This window comes from Lithobates pipiens, unplaced genomic scaffold (genome assembly GCF_037356315.1).
Source record: "Lithobates pipiens isolate NorthernLeopardFrog02 unplaced genomic scaffold, aLitPip1_a1.2 Scaffold_30, whole genome shotgun sequence".
Classification (NCBI taxonomy): Eukaryota; Metazoa; Chordata; class Amphibia; order Anura; family Ranidae; genus Lithobates; species Lithobates pipiens.
The window spans coordinates 12,664,144-12,676,639 of NW_027507791.1; the positions used below are offsets into that span (position 1 = coordinate 12,664,144).

At 42.3% G+C, this 12,496-nt stretch overlaps 1 protein-coding gene and 1 long non-coding RNA gene across 2 annotated transcripts in view; one reads left to right on the forward strand and one right to left on the reverse strand.

Moving 5' to 3' along the window:
* Positions 1–12,496, forward strand: part of EXOC3L4 (exocyst complex component 3 like 4) — a 172,473-nt gene that overhangs the window by 16,289 nt on the left and 143,688 nt on the right. The gene's annotated exons all lie outside the window — the stretch shown is intronic.
* LOC143942023 (uncharacterized) lies at positions 4,920–5,419 on the reverse strand. The gene is made up of 2 exons (XR_013264638.1): positions 5,253–5,419; positions 4,920–5,115 (listed from the first exon to the last, which is right to left on the reverse strand). It is a non-coding gene; the product is annotated as an uncharacterized LOC143942023 (long non-coding RNA).

A 12,496-nucleotide genomic window follows, 5' to 3' on the forward strand; every position in this document is an offset into this window, starting at 1 on the left:
ATGGACTGCAGTGCAAATCTGCAAAATGCAAAAAGCACAAAAAATGCATAGGTGTGAATCCAGCCTAAATATCCTGTATTGAAGCGGTTAAAAATAATTCTTGGACTCTCTTGAGCAGTTGTGGTGGGCAAAACACATAACTTCTTGCAGGATTTACAAGAGAAATTCCACAATCAGAAACAAAACAGAGAGATAAAAATAAGACTGATAGTTTGTGTTTAACAAAATGTTATCTATAGATGGAAAACATGAAAAACAGACATGAAGATTCCTTTTTATCACATACCGTGATAAAACCGTGTATATACACATACATCCCAGATCGGCATGTCTGAAGCTGTTAAAGAAAACCATTGTATTTAATCTGATTTCCCTAAAATTATTTTAGTTATAATCCATCTACACATGTCATGGAACATTTTACTGAGCGCAATCCATCGCCTACTGTTGCTGACCTTCTTCCAAAAATGCTAGTTGGCTGTCCCCGGCTTCAATTTCTTCCGGGCCGCTGACCAGGAAGAAGCATGCCGATCAGGAAAGTCAAGGTGACATCAGGGCTCCAAATTTGCATACTTGTTCTGGGTCCAATTACTAGCCACGGAATTAGCATGACAACCAGGGAACTAGTATATGACAGCAAAAAGGGGGGTCAGCAATGGGAAGTTCCACACTTCCTCAGTACAGATTACCTTTTAAATTAAAAATATTGTTTTGGAATGAGTAGGAAACACCTTTCAGTTTATTTTTTTTAATGTTTGTGTCTCATTGGGGCAGATTTTCCTTCACTTCCTCTTCCAGGGAAGCAAAAGGAAGTGAGAGAGGAAATCTCAACAAAGCAAAGAAAACCCCTTCTAAGCCCTTGTACACACGGTCGGAGATTCCGACAACCAAATCCGTCGGATTTTGTCCGTCGGATTTTGTCCGTTGGATTTTGTCCGACGGATCTTGTCTGAAACTGTTGCATACACACAGTCGGACAAATTTGTAGAAAAATCCGATCTTTCAGAACGTGGGATCGTTACGATGGGACTACGTTCAGACTAGTAGCCAATAGCTTTGATGTAGGAATTTGATCTGAGCATGCGTGGCACTTTGTCCGATCGGAATTCTCTACACATGATCGGAGTATGTCCTATCGGACCAGTTTGTCGGAAAATATTTCCAGCAAGTTGGAAAATTTGGTCCAAAGGATATTCTGACGGAAACAGTCTGATGCATACCACACATAGTCAGATTATCCGACAACACGGTCCGATAGGACACATCCCGACGGATTCTCCGACCGTGTGTACAAAGGCTAAGACAGTTGTCACCATTGGAAGGTTTTGTTCTGTTTCCTGGGATAATGTCTCACCTTCGCTGTCAGTGATAATGGTCACTTGGATAAATCGAGGGAGGGAACACACATCCAAGGGATGCTGGAGCTTTTCTCATTTATTTAGCAAAAAATTAATTCAGTGGTGATTAAATACCACCAAAAGAAATAAATTTAATTTGGGTACAGCATTGCATGACTGAGCAGTTGCCAGTAAAGTAGCGCAGTGCTAAGTAGTAAAATAATGCCCTGGTCATGAAGGGAGTAAAACCTTCCGGAGGTCAAGTGGGTATTATTTGTAATACAATCACAGAGAGACGCCCAACACATTTTCGGCCAGTGCTCTCCTCCTTGAATGGATGCAAACACACATGTAGCCAACCATATCTGAGTTAAAACTACTTTGCGCTCCTTGGGGAATCTAAATCTACCATCTTTTATCAGTGGCAGTTAGCAAGCAAACCTGTTTGGCTACAGGTCATTCCTTTTTTAAGCTTGTTTTTTTTTTTTTTTAGCCCTGATAAAGGGGGAGTGTATCTACCTTCTCGAAATGTGCTGGATGATCTATGATCATATTACAAATAATAAAAGCAACTTGGACTTTTTCACCATTGTGGTTTGGCGCTCCTTTCTGTTATGTTCTAAGCTAGGGTTTCCCATACTTTCTGAACAAAGGGCCAGTTTACTGCCCATCAGACTTTGAGGGGGTCAGACTGAGTGGAAAATCCCCTAGTGTCAATGAGAGTAAATAATGCCCCTTTATTGGTATTAGCATCAGGAATATTGCCCCATTATAGGTATTAGGGGGAGAAATGGTGCCTAATCATTGGTATCATTGGAAGGGATAGAACCCTGCAGTTGGTGTCAGTTGGAAGAATAGTGCCCCATTGATGAGGTCAGTGGTAGGAATAGTGACCCATTTTTGGGGTAAGTGGTAGGAATAGTGCCCCATTGTTGGTGCCAGTAGTAGGAATAGTGCCCTAATGTTGGGGTCAGTGGTAGGAATAGTGCCCTAATGTTGGGGTCAGTGGTAGGAATAGTGGCCTATTGTTGGGGTCAGTGGTAGGAATAGTGACCTCTTGTTGGGGTCAGTGGTAAGAATAGTGCCCTATTATTAGTATCAGTGACAGGAATAATGCCCTATTGTTGGTGTAGAAGGAATAGTGCCTTGTAACAGTGGGAGGAATAGTGTCCCAAGGGCCTGATGAAGGCACGCAAAGGGCACATCCGGCCCCCTGGCCACATTTTGGAGACCACTGTTCTAAGCAATAAGAACCAGACGTGTTTTAATCCCTGTTCACTCAAATCTAAAAAAAAAAAAAAATGTGGCTTTAGATATACTTTGAAGCAGTGGTTTATGCACATGTGGGAGGAGACCAAGCTGATGAGGGTGGTCTCTTGCCCAATTCCTGTGCACCCCTGCAAGTTTAGACCGGGTTTGCAAGGGCGATGGAAGGTCACAAGTGCCAGGCAGCTGGAACTTAAGACTGGAAGTTGGTGGTGCTGCTATCAGACATGCAGAAGCACAACGTGTAGGACACCCAGGACACAACAAGTTAATTTATAGGCATCACAAGCCAGGTTCAGTAACAGCCAAGTAGGAAGGCACCAAGTCGTAGGCAGAATCCAGGAAAAAGCAGGGCTCAGCAACGTGTAGGCAGCTGAATCGATAGGCAAAATCTTAGTTAAAAGTCCAGGTTGAGGACAGTAACGGAGATGGCCAGAAAATATAGGCAGGCAAGGATAATCCAAAAGCAGGTCAAACACAAGCCAGCTCAATAACAGGGTCAAGCATAGGGTACCAGAGCAAGAATTGCAAAAACTGATTGAAAGACCATTCAGCAATGATCCTACTGAGCAGAACTCAGGTTTAAATAGCCTACTAGGAGACAGTATCTGTGGTGGATGTGTCCATTTGTTCATGCACACGTGGTGATGCATGCATTCCAGGTGTGTGCAATATTGCAGATTTAGTTAGGCGGCTTCCATGGGTGTTTATACGCATGAGCCCTACGGCTGGTACAAACTTCCTGATGGCTGGCATGATGTTCCTTACACAGTAGTTGTCAATCGCTGGGCCATGGATACATGCTGGGCTGTGGTCCCCCCTCTCCACCAGACTGTGGCTTCCTGTACTTCTTGAATGGATGAGAACTCCCAACATTCTACAGTGCCTTGCAAAAGTATTCACCCCCCTTGGCTTTTTACCTATTTTGTTACATTACAGCCTTTAGTTCAATGTTTTGTGATGGATCAGAACGCAATAGTCTAAGTTGGTGAGGTAAAATTAGAAAAATATATACATAAAACTATTTTTCAGAAATTAAAAACTGATAATTGGAATGGGCAGTCACCCCCTTTGTTATGAAGCCCATAAAAAGCTCTGGTGCAACCAATTACCTTCAGAAGTCACATAATTAGTGAAATGATGTCCACCTGTGTGCAATCTAAGTGTCACGTGATCTGTCATTACATATACACACCTTTTTAAATGCCCCAGAGGCTGCAACACCTAAGCAAGAGGCACCACTAACCAAACACTGCCATGAAGACCAAGGAACTCTCCAAACAAGTAAGGGACAATGTTGTTGAGAAGTACAAGTCAGGGTTAGGTTCTAAAAAAATATCCAAATCTTTGATGATCAAATCTATCATAACCAAATCAAAAGAACATGGCACAAGAGCAAACCTACCAAGAGACGGCTGCACACCAAAACACATGGACCGTGCAAGGAGGGCATTAATCAGAGAGGCAGCACAGAGACCTAACAAGGTAACCCTGGAGGAGCTGCAGAATTCTACAGCAGAGACTGGAGTATCTGTACATAGGATGACAAGCCTTACACTCCATAGAGTTGGGCTTTATGGCAGAATGGATAGAAGAAAGCCATTACTTTCAGCAAAAAACAAAATGGCGCGTTTTGAGCTTGCGAAAAGGCATGTGGGAGACTCCCAAAATGTATGGATGAAGGTGCTCTGGTCTGATGAGACTAAGATTGAACTTTTTGGCCATCACAGAAAACGCTATGTTTGGTGCAAACCCAACATGTCACATCACCCAAAGAACACCATCCCCACTGTGAAACATGGTGGTGGCAGCATCATGCTGTGGGGATGTTTTTCAGCAGTCGGGACTGGGAAACTGGTCAGAGTTGAGGGGAAGTTGGATGGTGCTAAATACAGGGATATTCTTGAGCAAAACCTGTGCCACTCTATGTATGATTTGAGGCTAGGATGGAGGTTCACCTTCCAGCAGGACAATGACCCAAAACACACTGCTAAAGCAACACTTGAGTGGTTTAAGGGGAAACATGTAAATGTGTTGGAATGGCCTAGTCAAAGCCCAGATCTCAATTCAATAGAAAATCTGTGGTCAGACTTAAAGATTGCTGTTCACAAGCGCAAACCATCCAACTTGAAGGAGCTGGAGCAGTTTTGCAAGGAGAAATGGGCAAAAATCTCAGTGGTGAGATGTGGCAAGACTCAGAGACTTATCCAAAGTGACTTGGAGCTGTGATAGCTGCAAAAGGTGGCTCTACAAAGTATTGACTTTAGGGGGGTGAATAGTTAAGCAGAAGTAACTTCAAATATGTAAACAAATATATAAAAGATAATATAAAAGTTTATTAATAATTGATAACACATAAAAAATAATCAGTTACAGGTTAAGAGCGTAGTAACAATCCATGTGTATCACCAAGATAATGATCCCCAAGCGGGGAAGATCACAGTGGGATGGTTGATCACGGATAACATCTCAATTCGTTTTGTGGGCTAATGCCGCTTCATCAGGAGAATCTCTGTAATTTGATTAACAAATGATCAATGACAATATAATTGATCAAAGAAATATATAGTAACAACATTTAAAAAAAAAAGTCAATTAAAATATATATACGGTATATATAATATATGAAGAATGAGCGAAGCTGCTTACCCAAACATCCTGGCAGGCACAGGACACAAGGCGTCACCAAAAAGGGGGGTCCCGAACAGCGACTAGGGGGGACTAACGAAACTAAATAGGTGGAATAAGACAGACGATATAAGTAAACTATGTACTTTGAAGGAACTGGGAGTGAAGAGATGTGACTGTGGTGGTTGAATTGGAGTAGGGATGGTGTTGCTAGGATTCACTGCTCACTGGAAATTAAACATGCAGTCTCCGGTAACCTAGGAAAACCTGAATATCCGGTTGTCACGTCACTCACTGCTACACCACCTACACAGGCTCATACAGGAGAGCGTTTCAATGTTGGACCTTCTGAGAATCAGGGGACACTTAATCCTATACAGAAAATTACATCATTATCACATGTACTTGGAATTTGTGGATTGTTGCAGACTGCCACACTGGCTCCTATCCTAAGGTACATACCACGCTGACACCATTGATGTTGATGCATTCTTCCCTGGGGCCCACTATTCCACTGATGCCAGTGATTAGGGTGCGTTCTTCCCTAGGGCCTACTATTTCAATGAAACCAATGATTTGGGTGCATTCTTCCCTAGGGCCTACTGTTCCACCAATGATTTGGATGCATCCTTGCCTGAAGCCCACTATACCACTGATGACAGTGATTTGCATGCATCCTTCCCTGGGGCCTTCTAGTTCACTAACATAAAAGATTCAGAGGTATTCTTCCCTGGGGTCCAATATTCCACTAACACCAATTATTCAGAGGTATTCTTCCCTGGGGCCTGCTATTTCAATGATTCCAATAATTTGGGTGTATTCTTCCCTGGGATCCACTATTCCACTGACATAAATGATTCAGAGCTGTTCTTTCCTGGGGATGAAAACCCCGTACATCCAATGAAGAAACAGTTGTTTTCAAAAAATCCTGGAGCTTGAAAGGGCAGAAGACACCTTCACCAAGACTTGCAGGTGGAGAGAACGTAGAAGATGTGACAATAGCAGGTCAAAGTTCTAAATGCACCTTACCGAATATGATGGACCCCCCTGATTGCCAAGGTCAACTACACAAGCAGATATAACCCTCTACACGGGTATATTGGATGTCCCGCTGCTCCTCGAGTGATCCACAGAAATCCAAAAATGGGTATAAGAAATTCCACTCGCCAGTGTCACTCATGTACCGAGGAGAACATAAATGGGAGGAAATAAAAATAACGCCAATGGTGTGATAACGTCAATAAAAAAAATTTATTGCTTGAACAACGGGTAACAACTAAAATAGCAGGGACCAGCTTCTCAAGCTTCACATACAAAAAATAGCCGGCAACCGATCGCAATAAAAACAAATGAACACAGTGTTCCAGGAAACACATGGGGTTCGTGATGGCGTCAGTACGTAGCGCCGCCCTACATGTTTCGTCAGAGATGACGTTTTCAAAGGGGCACGAGCGACGCACTGAAACCATCACCTATATATAACCCGACCACAGCCAAGGCTCGTTCCGGTTCAGAATAACTCAACCGCAACGAAGCCTCGGTCCCTAACTAGGCATTATCAATGAATGCATTAATTTCTATATCTACATTCAACCCTAGAGGTCTAAGACATCTGAATTTATAAATCCACTCCATTTCGAGCTTTGAAATAGCTTGTCTCTTAGGACCCCCTCTCCAAGGCAATTTTAATCTGTCAATACCAAAAAAACTGGTTCCCATAGGTTCCCGACCGTGGAATTCCAGATAATGCCTCGAGACGGGGTGCCCCTTAAAACAGACAGGTTCCTGGAAAAGGGCTATGAAAGTTCCTTCTTGAAACAGAAGTTGGATGAGGTGGAGCATCTGGATCGGGACCTTTTGCATACCGATAAGGACATAAATAATAGTAATTTTCTCGTTCAAAATTTTTTATTTTATGTTAAAATAAATTACATGTACAGAATATAAGACAAATTATGTGATACCAGAAATAAAAAGTAGACATATTGAAGTACGGATGATACAAAGCAAAGAAGAATTTCAAGATATTCTCGTGGGAATGACAATAAATGGCCTTATATATTTTAGAATTTGAAAACATTCTTATAGCTGAGTTTTAAACATTTTAATCACAAGAAAATATAAATATGTCTAAAAGAAAATGTATGATTTTAAAGTTTTGACCATAACTTCTAAAGTATGTTTATAGTAAGTATTATATAGTAAGGGAAGAACATAAAAGGTATATAGGAGGGGGAGGGGAGGGAATAATTCTCCGGAGGAGGTTTTATATATCATCTAATGTTGTAATTCTATAAAAAATCTTAATCACCATAACAGTAAAACTCGGTTGTCAATATTATCTGACGTATAATATTTAATCCAGGGTTTCCATATGATATCAAACTTTGTCATCTGGTTTTTATCTATAGCATCCATTTTAGCATGGATGAAAGATTGATTCATTCTACGTTTGGTTTCTGCAATATTCACCACATCTGTTTTCCACGCATTGGCTATAGTCTGCTTTGCGGCTATCAGGAGTGTAAGAACTAATTTGAATTGTTTCTGATTCAGAAAGGCTGGTTTTAAATTAAGGAGAGCTATAATTGGGTCTGGAAAAATTGGACGATCAAAAAATTTTGTAATTATCAGAAAGATCTTTTTCCAAAATGATTGTACAATTGAGCAATGCCACCAGGTATGTATATAGGTACCTTTTTCTGGACAGCCACGAAAGCAGTGGCCTGTGTTGTCTGTTGAGAATTTGGCGATTCTCGCAGGAACCAAATACCAGCGTGTGAGAACTTTATATGATGATTCAGACGCCAATAGTAATTTTCTATGCCCTTTTTATTACAGGGTACTCCCACCAAAATTATTCATTTAAGAAATTGCTTTCTAAACATTGGCATACTGTGAAAAATGATTGGGTACTGTGGTCTGTACTCCCTGAAAAACCCCAGGTTGTTTTCAGAGGGGTGCCTGCACTGAGATAGTTTGTGGCCAAGAACGTTTGTGATCCCCCTATTAAGAAAGAAATGTTTTTTCAGAACATGGTGGGATTTTATAGATGTAAGAAATGTGCAGTGTGTTCTGTTGATGATATTAGGGATAGGAAGATCATGCATTTTAAGTCTAACAGTACCTCTCGAGTGTTCCCGATAAAATCGTTGATCATCTGTTCTACTCATAGAGTTGTGTACCTTCTCACTTGCCCGTGTGGGCTTCAATATGTGGGTCGTACTGTTCGACCGTTACAGGTTAGATTGAATGAACATATCGGGAACATTAGGAGGGGTTTTAAGGGGCACCCCGTCTCGAGGCATTATCTGGAATTCCACGGTCGGCAACCTATGGGAACCAGTTTTTTTTGGTATTGACAGATTAAAATTGCCTTGGAGAGGGGGTCCTAAGAGACAAGCTATTTCAAAGCTTGAAATGGAGTGGATTTATACAATCAGATGTCTTAGACCTCTAGGGTTAAATTTAGATATAGAAATTAATACATTCATTGATAATGCCTAGTTAGGGCATCTGATTGGCTTGCTATATGTATATAATTTCATATATGTTTTGCCCAGTTATATATGAGTGAGCATCAGTCTTGATCTGTAGCGTGCCTTTACAATTTTTGACGTATATATTTACTCTCTTTTTTTTTTTTCCTTTTCTTCTTTTTTAATTTTTTTGCCCCGTGGTTGGACTAATTTATATGGAAGATATTGTTTTTATTAAAGAGCTTTTTTATGCTTACCTGCTTTTAAAATAGTGTTGTCACATATATATTTACATAATTGCGTACAGTTCTTTCTGTTCGCTTTAGTCTGTTGCGGAGATTTCAGATGTGGTGTGAGTCAGATCGGGGTCTGGTGCTCTCTCGCAAGGTTTACGTGATGACTTTGGAACCATAGCGAGGCTCGGTTGCGGTTACGTCATTCTGAACCAGAACGAGGCTTGGCTGTGGTTTGGTTATATATAAGTGATGGTTTCAGTGCGTCGCCCGTGCCCCTTTGAAGACGTCATCTCTGACGAAACATGTAGGGCGGTGCTACGTACTGACGCCATCACGCCCCCATGTGTTTCCTGGAACACAGTGTTCATTTGTTTTTATTGCGATCGCTTGCCGGCTATTTTTTTGTATGTGAAGCTTGAGAAGCTGGTCCCTGCTATTTTATTTGTTACGCGTTGTTCAAGCAATAAATGTTTTCAGTGACGTTATCACACCTTTGGCGTTATTTTTATTTCCTCCCATTTATGTCCTCTTCGGTACATGAGTGATATTGGTGAGTGGAATTTCTTATACCCATTTTTGGATTTCTGTGGATCGCACGAGCAGCAGTGGAACATCCAATATACCCGTGCAGAGGGTTATATCTGCTTGCGTAGTTGACCTCGGCAATCAGGGGGTCCATCATATTCGGTAAGGTGCATTTAGAACTTTGACCCGCTATTGTCACATCTTCTACCTTCTCTCCACCTGCAAGTCTTGGTGAAGGTGTCTTCTGCCCTTTCAAGCTGCAGGATTTTTTGAAAACAACTGTTTCTTTGTTGAATGTACGGGGTTTTCATTCCTTGGACTTTTTATGGACTCTTTTTTTCATTCATTTAAATGCACATATATTTATAGATTATCTGCACATGTATTGATTTATATTGATTAATTATCACTTATTTATATGTTATTTATACTAAGAGTGGTCACATTTATTAGCATAATTTATATAATTTGTTGATTTCTTACACCACATGGATATTTGTTGGTTTTTATTGCAGCTTTTTGGCACAATTTGTGTTTACTTTTGAGCGAGGTTTATTCTTTACTTTTTTTATTCTTCCCTGGAGACCAATGTTCCACTGATGCCAATTATTTGGGTGCATTCTTCCCTGAGGATTACTATTCTACTGACACCAATGATTTAGAGGTATTCTTCATTGGGGCCTACTATTCCACTGACACCAATGATTTGGATGCATCCTTTCCTGGGGCCCATTATTCCACTGATGCCAATGTTTTGGGTGTATCCTTCCCTGGGGCCTACTAGTTCACTGACATAAAGTCCTCAAGGGAAAGGGAGGCTCTCTGGGGACCCTGATGTAAGAGGGGGGCTCTCTGGTGACCCTGATGTAAGTGGGGGGCTCTCTGGGGATATACACACACACACACACACACACGTATATTACTGTATATACATGTGTATGCCCGCCCAAGCGTATGACTTTCTTTACTACGCTGCTATGGGCTCTAGCCCCAGATCTGTTGTAGACCTTGCAACGCCCCTGCCACTGACACTGATGTCTGAAAGAGTATTTTTTCCTGGTGGACATTATTTATTTTATCTATTTAAAAGCCAATAATTTGTAGAGTTATTCTTCACCTGGGCCACAATCCAATCGAAGCCAATGAAATAAAGCCAAGAAAACTCTCAATTGGTTTCAAAGAAAGAAAATAAAGCTGCTAGAATGAAAGATATACATTTCAGTTAGTGTGATCAATACTTTTTTCCCTGTGTCATTCTATTTTATTACAAAGAACTTCATTTCTGAATGTATTTGTTTTGGTGTCTTTGTTTGCATGGGTTGTTACCGACGGTGTGGTGACAATTTCATGTCAATAGCACCTTTAGAAATATATTTAATGAGGAAAATGGTGACCTGTGCAATATGTATTTTACCTGCTGTAAAGTTTGTTTTCTCTTTTACCGTTGGGGTGTTTCGTCACATATGACGACCTATCACATTTGGCTACCCACTGGACTGCGCATGCGTAACGCCGCCATATGCGTTTTGTGGCCAAACCCCTGAGTCCAGGTTCAAGCCTGAAATTGATATTTTGTAGATAGGCAACTGCTATCCTCATATTGATTAGTGGTTCCAAATTAAAAATAACTACTGCAGTAGGGAACAGACACAAAAGATACACTCAGCATCTTTCCAAATAACTGTTCTCCTTTATTATGACGCATTTTGAAGGTTTTTATACACATGATTACGTACGTATCACATTAATATTACAATTGTACGTTTATGGTAACAAAGGGCGTTACATAGGCCGGCTAATTCTAATCAGGACTCGAAAGAATGCAAAACATGTACTGAAAACATTATTAGTGCCGTGTGCACAGTGAGGGCAATGCATATAAAATAGAATACAATTATATACAGAACTTACAAATTTCCATTACAAGCCCCACCATCCAAGTGGAGAAGGAGCCAGATTATAATTATGCCGAGCGAAGCGAGGCTGTGCCCAAAGTGTGGCGAGCGAAGCATGGCAAAGTGGTCTTACAACAGTGTTGGAACGCATATGGCGGCGTCGTGAATGCGCACTCCTGCGGGTAGCAAAATGTGATGGGTAGCCGAATGTGACGTGACAGGGTCATTGAAGAGATTAGAAGAAGGATCTTCTTTCCTCTTCTTGTCCCATCAGGGATATTTCTCTTCACTTCCTGTCTCAGAGACACAGCGGGAAGTAAAAGGGGATATCTTTAAGGCCGCGTACACACGCGCGGACTGTTTGCCCAACCTTGTTCGTCAAACAGTTTCGGCAAACAGTCCACTCAAAATTTGCATGAGCGGACTTGCCCACACACGAGCGGACTGTTTCAGCGAACTGTTTGCCAAACAGTTCGCTCAACTTTTGAAATGAACGGACTCGCCCACGTAAGGAGGAGGCAAATCCGCCCATTTCGAGCGCGTGTACAGGTAGGCGGGGCCCGCGAAGGAGACGTCGCGGGCTCCGCCGCCTGGAATGGGCTTAAAGGGGAACCCCAACGCCGAAAAAAATCGGCGTGGGGGTTCCCCCAAAGTCCACACCAGACCCTTGTCCGAGCACGCTACCCGGCCGGCCAGGAAAGGGGGGCGAGCGAGCGCACCCCCCCTCCTGAGCCGTACCAGGCCGCGTGCCCTCAACATGGGGGGTGCCTTGGGGAAGGGGGGGCCGCGCGCGGCCCCCCCACCCCAAAGCACCTTGTCCCCATGTTGATGAGGACAAGGGCCTCTTCCCGACAACCCTGGCCGTTGGTTGTCGGGGTCTGCGGGCGGGGGGCTTATCGGAATCTGGGAGCCCCCTTTAAGAAGGGGGCCCCCGGATACCGGCCCCCCACCCTATGTGAATGAGTATGGGGTACAATGTACCCCTACCCATTCACCTGTGAAATAAAGTACAAAAAAAAACACAACACAGGGGAAAAAATATTTTATTGCACAGCTCCGGGGGTCTTCCGTCTTCGGGGGTCTTCTCGCCGGACTCCTCCGCTATGTGTGTGTAGCTCTTTTACTAGCGG